This window comes from Nicotiana tabacum, chromosome 12 (assembly GCF_000715075.1).
Source record: "Nicotiana tabacum cultivar K326 chromosome 12, ASM71507v2, whole genome shotgun sequence".
Classification (NCBI taxonomy): Eukaryota; Viridiplantae; Streptophyta; class Magnoliopsida; order Solanales; family Solanaceae; genus Nicotiana; species Nicotiana tabacum.
The window spans coordinates 18,572,873-18,582,889 of NC_134091.1; positions in this window are offsets into that span (position 1 = coordinate 18,572,873).

Genomic DNA, 10,017 nt, shown 5'->3' on the forward strand with positions numbered 1-10,017 from the left:
ATTGGAATTTTTAAAGATATTATTATGTATTTTGTAAACTCTATTTTCTACTATTTAATTGAGGGAAAACTATGATTTCAAAAATACTAAAATGAGACCAGAATTAAGTATTTAGTGTTGGCTTGCCTGACAGCGGTGTTCGGCGTCATCACGGCCTTTAATGGATTTTGGGCCGTGACAGCAGCAGCAGTGAGAACAACAACCATTAGCAAAAAGCAGTTAAGGCAAAAGCATTTGGGTATATGAAACCAGATTCTAGTCATAAAATAAATTGAAGGAGGAAAATTCAAACAATAAAAAACTCAAACAATATCGCGCTAAAGGATAAAGATGTACCGTGAGAAAGTGAAGTATTTTCAGCAACACTAGGTATCCTTGATGTTTGTGGTACTCGTTGCATAACCTGAAATAATAAAATAAGTGAATGTCAAAAAATGAAATCAAACGTGAAGCAGAAAAAATTGTGATTCTATATATATAATATGTCAAAGTAGCTACAACTTCAATCAATTCAATTGACAAAAAAAAATTCAGAAATTCAACAAAAATTGCAACAAAATAAGTACTATTCCAGCTCTCAAAAGAAATTACCCAGGAGCAAACTACAAGCTAGTTGTCAAAAAAATGCATAATGAAAAATTGTCGGCAAAACAGCTATACATAACCAAACTGAAAACAGCTCAAACATTTGTCTGATGAATCTCAAATATCCCCAAATAGACCAAATTATACATACCTTCAATAGAAAAATACCAACTATTGACTTGGGAAAAAAAGAATTGTCTTCGAATAACTAATACTACCTCTAACCACAAGACAACCCAAAACCAACACCATCTTCTGCTATAAAACATAAGATGAAGGAGAAGCAGTAAGAGGCTCATGATGACCGGTCTTTAATTTATGGCCAAACCAAGTTACTAAAATATTAGATGGATTTACAGAAACTTAACTTAAGAATAAAATGTTCACTATTCCTTAACGACTCGATATATAATCAAACTGGTACATAACACAATCTATGGAATATTGAGCACAATTTAATAAAGAAGTAAGATGTTAACGAATTCTAATACAAGAGCATACCATGAGAAGATAGAGTATTTTCACTAACACTATGCATTCGTTGCGCTTGTGGTACTCGTTCATGGTCACTGTTGGCATCAGGGACCTGATTAATATTAGCAAGTTATATATAACATTAATTCATAAGATCAAAATTTCTGAAAAAATATCTTAATCTTTGGAAGTTGAGTTACCTGTTCAGTTGAGAATAGATTGATATTCTGCGATGATAACTCATTAGGAGCAATTTTGCACATGACTTGTCTCATCCATAATAATTCTTGTTTCATCAAACTCATTTCTTTATTTTGTTTTCCGTTTAACTCTGTTAACTCTATTATCTTTTGTTCTAACCTTCATACATCATTAGACGAATCCTCTGGAACAATATTTTCTATGGAAGATTTACCACCCCACAGTATCGAAGGAGTTGGACCAAGTCACAAACCTCGAGCATACCCACTTTTTTCATTTCCCAACACTTATCTCCTTTTCAAGCAACACTGTAAGGAGGCTGGTCATTCGATCTCTCACTACTACTACTCAATTTTTCATTTATCATGTCCTGATTAGAGAGGGTTATTAAAGAAAGTAAATCCATTCAGAAACAATAAAGAATTGCTAAAAAGAAATAACTTTAGATTAGGAGGAGGTATTTTGGAGGAACAAGATGCAAACAAAATCGCTGAACCTGAATTCAACTAAAACAAATGAAATTCAAAAATTAAATGATAGAGAAAAAAATCTTACGATTGTCCTTGAAGACTACTCATCAAGTGGTCAACCGTCCTTACGTTGTTTATGAGTTAAAATGAAAACTTGTGCTCGTGTAGGCTCTATGCTATTTTCAGCCTAATACAACCAAATCAATGTCAGTTATGCACGACAAAAAGTATTTTAAAATATTATATTTAGTAATTTTACATGAATACCATCTCTCCCTTTTTCTTTTTTGGAAACGATTTGATTCATGAATCAATTGAAAAACCTACATTAGAGTTTTTACAACACTAATCCAAAACTAAAACTAACTCCAAAAGTACCCCAAAAAGAAAACAAAACAAAATCCAAAAGTAAGAAAACAAAAGCTAAAGTACTTGAAACTAAAAAACAAAACACTATTTAGCTAAGGGTCAAGTGTAACACTTGTTAGTAGAATAACTAGTGGACATTTCACAACTAGGACAAGGAGAAGAATCCCAAAGCAAATTCGTCGTCCAAGCATCAACAACCATATTAAAAGGAAAATTATTCATTAATGCTAAAACCACTAAATTGGATAGGTGGACTTGTTTTGTTTATCAATGAAATTTCATTTGAATAATTAGTAAAGTGGCTGCTGGTTAGAAAATGATCTGATGTAGTGTTTTCAGGTACTGTTGGTGACACCCAAGAATGAGAAAGAGCTATATGTGCAATGGAGTTTGCTTTCTTGAAAATCCTAAACTCATGCATCAACGAGTCAGTTTTAATGCCTTCTGCAGCTCTGCCTTTGTAGAAAACTAGGGATTTCTTCAAGCTAATGCCTTGATCCTTCAGAAGAGTAAATTGGCTTATCAGTAGTTGTGGCTTTCCCAAAACTAGCTCCAGTTACTCGACTTGGCCTTGCACTATTTCTATACTTTCAATCCCTTGGACAGTAGAAATACAATTCTTTTTCTCCCGTTGTTGCCAACTTTGGTAGATCCTGTGGATCATACTTATAGATGTCAATTTGCTTGATAAGTTCTATGGTGATAGGTTTCTGCTGAACTTTCCTCCTTAGATAAAGCCTACTAACTTCCTACGATCAAATATAGTGGGGAATATAGGTACTGTTACTAAACATATGTAAGTCTAGAAAAGGACACATATACATACATACTGTAGAAGTGATATAAAAAGTGATGCTGTGCATTAGCAGGTAACAAACAAGAAATTGGATTGTTATACAAGTTGAAGGGCAATAGAAGATAATAGATATCCAACATAATGATATTAAAAATCACATTCTGGAACCCAGTAATGTAAAGTATAAGACAACTTGGTCCATAGAGTAACCAGCGATCTAATTATTACTTATAAATTTTCCAACTTTCAGAATCTTCTTTTGAAGTTCTGTTCTTAATCAATTAATTTCGTCATCCTATTTTTGACACAATGAAGAAAGGTTTACACCCAAACCAAATATAGCAATTTCTAACTATAATTACTGTCCCTTATAAAAGGGTCCTCTTCAAAAGGGTGTGCCGACCAAAGCTACTCTACATGGACGAAGATTGAAGCAAAGTTCACCACTACCAAAATTGATAAACAACAATTCAATTCACACTGTGTAAAAACAACCATAAACTAACAATTTCTAACCACAACCAAAACATAGCAAATTTGTAACTTTCTCCCCTCCAAAGTCTGGAATGATATTTATTTGGAGCAAGAAGAGACATAGAAGAAATATAACAGTGATTAAAAAGAGTATTTTTTGAAATATATTACTTGGGTTTGGTGGCGCTATGGTGAGGATCGGCGATAGGCGGCGACTCCGCGATAGGGCAGCAACAATGAGAACTTTACAGGGGATGAGAGATTTTAATTTTTGAAGTATTTTTTTTTAGTTTCCCCAACTTAGACGGAAGAAATCGGAGGGAATGGGTTATTTTAGTCTAAAATTTTGGAGGGGAATACAAAAGTAATAAAAGTCACTTTTAATTGTGGCTATTGATTTTTATTGCCACTAAAAAGGTATGTAATAGCGTCTGATGCTTATTTGCCGCTAATATTTTCGTTTACAAAACTATTTAGCGGCCATTCTTTTATTGCTGCTAATTAAATGCCACTAAAAGTCTCTTTTGTAGTAGTATAAATTCTTGCAAGTTATAAGAGTTTAATTACTCGATTAATTTTTAAAGAGTTGAATATGTGTTTAAATTACTAGTTGGCTTGCCTAGTTGTAGTGTTGGGCGCCATCACGACCTATAGGTGAAATTGGGTCGTGACAGAGATTGACTCTGAGTTGGAGCTTGTGTTGCGGGACTAGTGGGTGTTTCATCTAATTCTTCTTCCTCATTTTGTTCATCCTTATTTTCTTCGTCCTCAATAAAAATATCATTGCCAAATTGTCTGTGTAAAGTTTCATGATCTAGTTGTTCTCCGAAATTAATATTATAACATGCGGGAGTTGGGAAAATGAAGTTTCATCAACATGAGTCATTTCATCTATATGTTTTTTAATTCTAGGAGAAGGATTAGGATTAGGACCCTGCTGGAGTTGCTCAAACTGAAACCGCAACTCTTCCCTCTGAGAGAGTGCGGAGGTTTATTGCGGGTTTACATACTGGCATTCAGGCCACTATTGCCCGAGAGGTTGAAATAGGTACTTCTTATGAACTAGTCGTGGGGTAGCCCGGAGGATTGAGGGTGTGGGTCAGCGGAGCGGAGAGCGGGTTATGAGAGATAAGCGGTTTAGATATTCTGGAGAGTTCAGAGGTGCTCCGTCTGGGGGTAGAGGCCAGTGCGTGAGAGGGCAGTCCAGCAGGACCCCATATCCAGCACCACTGCCTCCTCGGGGTGCTCCAGTACGACCTTATTTCAGTGTTATGCCAGAGAGTTCTTATCGCCCACCAGCTATCCAGGGTTCTTCCAATGGCTATTCAGGTCCCCAGGGTCATACTTCTAGTCAGCAGCCCATCACACCGAAAAGTTGTTACGAGTGCAGGGATCCCAGTCACATGCGGAGATTCTACCCCAGGCTTTGGGGTATACCAGTGCATCTGGGTAATCAGCCTATGATTACTGCACCAGTTTCTCTACCAGCTGTCAGACCACCAAGAGGTGGAGGGTAAGTGGGTAGGGGTCGTCCTAGAAGTGGAGGCTAGCTAGGCGGAGGCCAGCTAGTTAGCACTCCAGCTTGGTTCTATGCTTTTCCGACCAGACCAGATGCAGAGGCCTCAGATGCAGTGATTACAGGTATTATTTCTGTTTGCGGCAAAGATGCCTCCGTATTATTTGATCCAGGATCTACGTATTCATATGTGTCTTCTCGAGAGTCTTTGAGTACTCTTGTTTATGTGTTCACTCTTGTGGGCGATTGTGTGGTTGTGGATCAGATCTATCGGTCCTGTGTTGTTACATTCTGTGGTTATGTAACTAGAGCAGATCTTCTGCTGCTTGAAATGACCGACTTCGAGATTATCCTATGCATGGACTGGCTATCCCCATATCATGCCGTCATAAATTGCCACTCTAAGACTGTTACTTTGGCAATGCCGGAATTTCCTAGGTTGGAGTGGAAGGGTTCGTCTGTCAGCGCATCTAATCATGTTATTTCCTTTCTATAAGCTCGACATATGGTCGAGAAGGGTTGTTTGGCTTATCTAGACTATGTTCGGGATACTACTGCAGAGACTCCGACTATTGATTCAGTTCCTGTAGTTCGGGAGTTCTCTGATGTATTTGCTTTAGATCTTCCAAGCATGCCACCAGATCGTGATATTGATTTTTGTATTGACTTGGCTCCAGATACCCAGCCTATATCCATCCCACCGTATCGCATGGCTCCGAAAGAATTAAAGAAATTGAAAGAACAACTTGAGGAGTTATTAGCAAAAGGGTTCGTCAAACCAAGTGTATCGCCTTGGGATGCACCGGTGTTATTTGTGAAGAAAAAGGATGGAACTATGCGAATGTGTATTGACTATCGCCATCTGAACAAAGTCACCATTAAGAACAAGCACCCGTTGCCACGTATTGATGAACTATTTGACCGGTTACAGGGTGCTAGGGTATTTTCTAAGACTGACTTGAGGTCGGGGTACCATCAGTTGAAGATTCAGGATTAGGATGTTCGGAAGACTACTTTCCGGATTAGATATGGTCATTATGAATTTCTGGTGATGTCTTTTGGTTTGACTAACGCCCCGGCGACGTTTATGGATTTGATGAACAGGGTATTCAGGCCATATATCGATCTGTTTGTCATTGTCTTCATTGATGACATTTTGATCTACTCGCGCAATAAAGAGGAGAACGAGCAGCATATGAGAGTGGTGCTTCAGACACTGCGGGAACAAAAGCTTTATGCTAAGTTCTCCCAATGTGAGTTTTGGCTAGATTCATTTGCATTTTTGGAGCATATTGTATCAGGCGAGGGCATTAAAGTTGATCTTAAAAAGATCGATGCAATTCAGAATTGGCATCGTCCCACTTCGGCGACTGAGATAAGGAGTTTCCTAGGATTAGCAGGTTATTATCATTGGTTCGTGGAGGTCTTTTCATCTATTGCAGCACCCTTGACCAAATTAACCCAGAAGGGTGCTCTGTTCTGATAGTCTGATGATTGTGAGGTGAGCTTTCAGAAGCTCAAGACAACATTGACTACAACACCAGTGTTAGTGTTGCTTTCCGGTTCGGAAATGTATACTATATTGTGACGCTTCACGCATTGGTTTGGGTTGTGTATTAATGCAGGAGGGGCGAGTTATTGCATATGCTTCACGTCAGCTGAAACCCCACTAGAAGAATTACCCTGTGCATGATTTGGAGTTAGCTGCAATTGTTCACGCTCTTAAGATTTGGAGGCATTATCTTTATGGGGTATTTTGTGAAGTTTACACTGATCATCACAGTTTGCAGCATTTGTTCAAGCAGAGGGACCTAAATTTGAGGAAGCGCAGATGGCTTAAGTTACTAAAAGATTATGATATTATATCCTATATCATCCGGGCAAAGCGAATGTGGTTGCTGACACCTTGAGTAAAAAGGGGGATATTTCGAAGCCCAACCGGGTTCATGCGTGTGTTGTGGCCCAATATTCACTATTTGAGCAGATCAAGGCTCGCCAGTTTGATGAGCCACACTTAATGGTTCTTCGAGAAATGGTACTTCAGGGTGGTGTTAAGGAAGTTACTATTGGCGCAGATGGTGTTCTGCGACTCCAGGATCGTTTATGCGTTCCTAATATGGATGGACTGAGGAAAAGGATTCTAAAGGAGGCACACAGTTCTCGATATTCTATTAATCCAGGTGCTACGAAGATGTATCGTATCTTGAGGCAGCATTATTGGTGGCGGAGGATGAAAAAGGACATAGTTGAGTATGTAGCTAAGTGTCTAAATTGCCAGCAAGTTAAATATGAGCACCAGAGGCCAGGTGACCTACATCAGCAGATGACTATACCTGAGTGGAAATGGGAACGCATTACTATGGATTTTTTAGTTGGGTTGCCGCGGACCTTGCGGAAGTTTGATGCAGTTTGGGTCATTCTCGACAGGTTGACCAAGTCGGCACACTTTATTCCAGTTGTGACTACGTATACTTTGGAGAGGTTGGCCCAGATTTATATTCAGGATATTGTTCGGTTGCACGGTGTGCCAGTTTCCATCATATCATATAGAATCCCTCAGTTTACTTCACATATTTGGAGGTCAGTACAGAGTGAATTGGGGACCCGCTTAGAACTCAGCACAATCTTTCATCCGCAGACTGACGAGCAGTCAGAGCGGACAATTTAGATTTTGGAGGATATGCTCAGGGCATATGTGATCGACTTTGGAGGTCATTGGGATCGTTTCATGCCTTTATCCGAGTTTGCTTATAACAACAGTTACCAATCCAATATCGAGATGGTTCCATTTGAGGCTTTATATAGTCGGCAATGTCGTTCACCCATCGGATGGTTTGACCCCGGTGAGGCTAAGTTATATGGTACTAATTTGGTGAAGGATGCCTTGGAAAAGGTAAAGTTGATTCAGGAGTGAGTTCGTACAGCACAATCCAGACAGTAGAGTTGCGCGGATCAGAAAGCGTGTGATTTATCATTTATGGTAGGTGAAAATTTTCTCTTAAAGGTTTCGACAATGAAGTGAATCATGAGATTTGGGAAGAAAGGCAAGTTGGGCCCAAGTTTATAAGACCATTTGAGGTGTTGAGATGAGTTTGGGAAGTTGCTTATGAGCTTGCCTTGCCTCCCAGTCTATCAAGAGTTCATCCGATTTTCCATGTATCTATAATCCGGAAGTATCATGCTGACATGTCACATGTGTTAGACTTCAGTACAGTTCAGCTGTAACGACCCGGCCAGTCGTTTTGAATATTATAACCTGGTTCCCCCCCATTTACTTCTCAATTTATGTCTTGCAATTGATTTATGACTTATCGGGTTAGTTGGTTCGGGTCCGGAAGGAACTCGGAGTGAAATGAGACACTTAGTCTCATAATTGAAAATTTAAGTTAGAAAAGTGGACCGGATATGGATCTATATGTAAACGACCTCGGATTTGAATTCTGATGGTTCTGTTAGCTCCGTATGGTAATTTTGGGCTTAGGAGCGTGTCCGGAATATTATTTGGAAGTCCGTAGAGGAATTAGGCTTGAAATGCCGAAAGTTTAATTTTTGAGAAGTTTGACCGGGGGGTTGACTTTTTGATATCGTGGTCGGAATCCAATTCTGAAAATTGGAATACCTATGTTATGTCATTTATGACTTGTGTGCAAAATTTGAGGTCAATCGGACGTGATTTGATAGGTTTCGGAGTCGTTTGTAGAAATTAGAAATTTCAAAGTTCATTAGGCTTGAATTGGGGTGTAATTCATGGTTTTAGCGTTGTTGAGGTGATTTGAGGACTCGACTAAGTCTGTAAGATGTATTAGGACTTGTTGGTATATTTTGTTGAGGTTCTGAGGGGCTCGGGTGAGTTTCGGATGGTTAACGGGTTGGATTTTGGACTTGGAACTCTGCTTGAATTTTTCTGATGCACCATCTGGTTTCCTTCATCGCGTTCGCGAGTGGAGCCTCGTGTTCGCGAAGAGGAACTGAGAGGCTGGCAATATTTGCTCTTCGCATTCGTGAAGAGAAGCACGCATTGGCGAAGGGTGGACTGGGTGTGCATTGCGAACGCGAGAGGTGTTACGCGTTTGCAAAGAAGAGAGGTAGAAGCTGAGGACCCCAGGCAATTGCTCTACGCATTCGCGTAGGGGGTGTCGCATTCGCGTAGTGAGGGAGAACGAAGCATCGCGTTCGCGAGGGGTTGAACGCGTTCGCATAGAAGGCATTGAGGCAGAGGCATTTTGTGTTTCGCGAATGTGAGGGTGATGTCACGTTCGCGAAGGAGGAATTTCTACGGGAGATATTTTGAGCTTCGCGAACGCGAGGCACTGACCGCGTTCGCGAAGAAGAAAAGCCTGGGCAGTGAGTTTCCATTTTCAGTTTTTGACGATTTGGAACTTGGATTTGAGGCGATTTTGGGTGATTTTCAGAGGAAACAATGGGGTAAGTGATTCTAACTCGGTTTTAGTTAAATTACACGAATCTATTACTGTTTTTATCAACAAATTAGTGTTTTGGGTTGAAAATAGTAGAAAAATTCATAGACTTTAATTGAGGATTTGAAGGCCGAGTTGTGGTCGGATTTGAGTAATTTTGGTATGGTTGGACTCGTGGTTGGATTGGGGTTCGAATTTTGTGAGTTTTATCGGATTCCGAGACGTGGGCCCCATGGGTGATTTTTTGGGGCGTAATTTCGGATTTTTGGAAAATATTAGTATTTTGATATGGAATTAATTCCTATAATTTTTGTGAGCTGAATCAAATTAATTATGAATAGATTCGGAGCATTTGGAGACCGAGTCCAGGGACGAGGGCATCCCAGAGTAGGATTTTTACACTGTTAAGTTAAGTAACAGTTTTAACTCTGGCTTTGAGGGTATAAACCCGGAGAATTTGATATCGTGTGACTGTTTGGAGGTGATACCCACGCTAGGTGACGGGCGTGTGGGTGTATACCTCGAGGGATTGAGACTTGGTACGTCCCGTGAGGCCTCATGGCCATCATCTGTGTTTACGTAGTTACTTGTTGAACTTGTCTGCCTTCATGTTAGAGATCATGCTTAGGCTTTATTCATGCTCACATTATTTGTACTCATTCATAGAAATTATTGTACATATTTACCTGAGTCTCTATTATTTGCTAATATGCG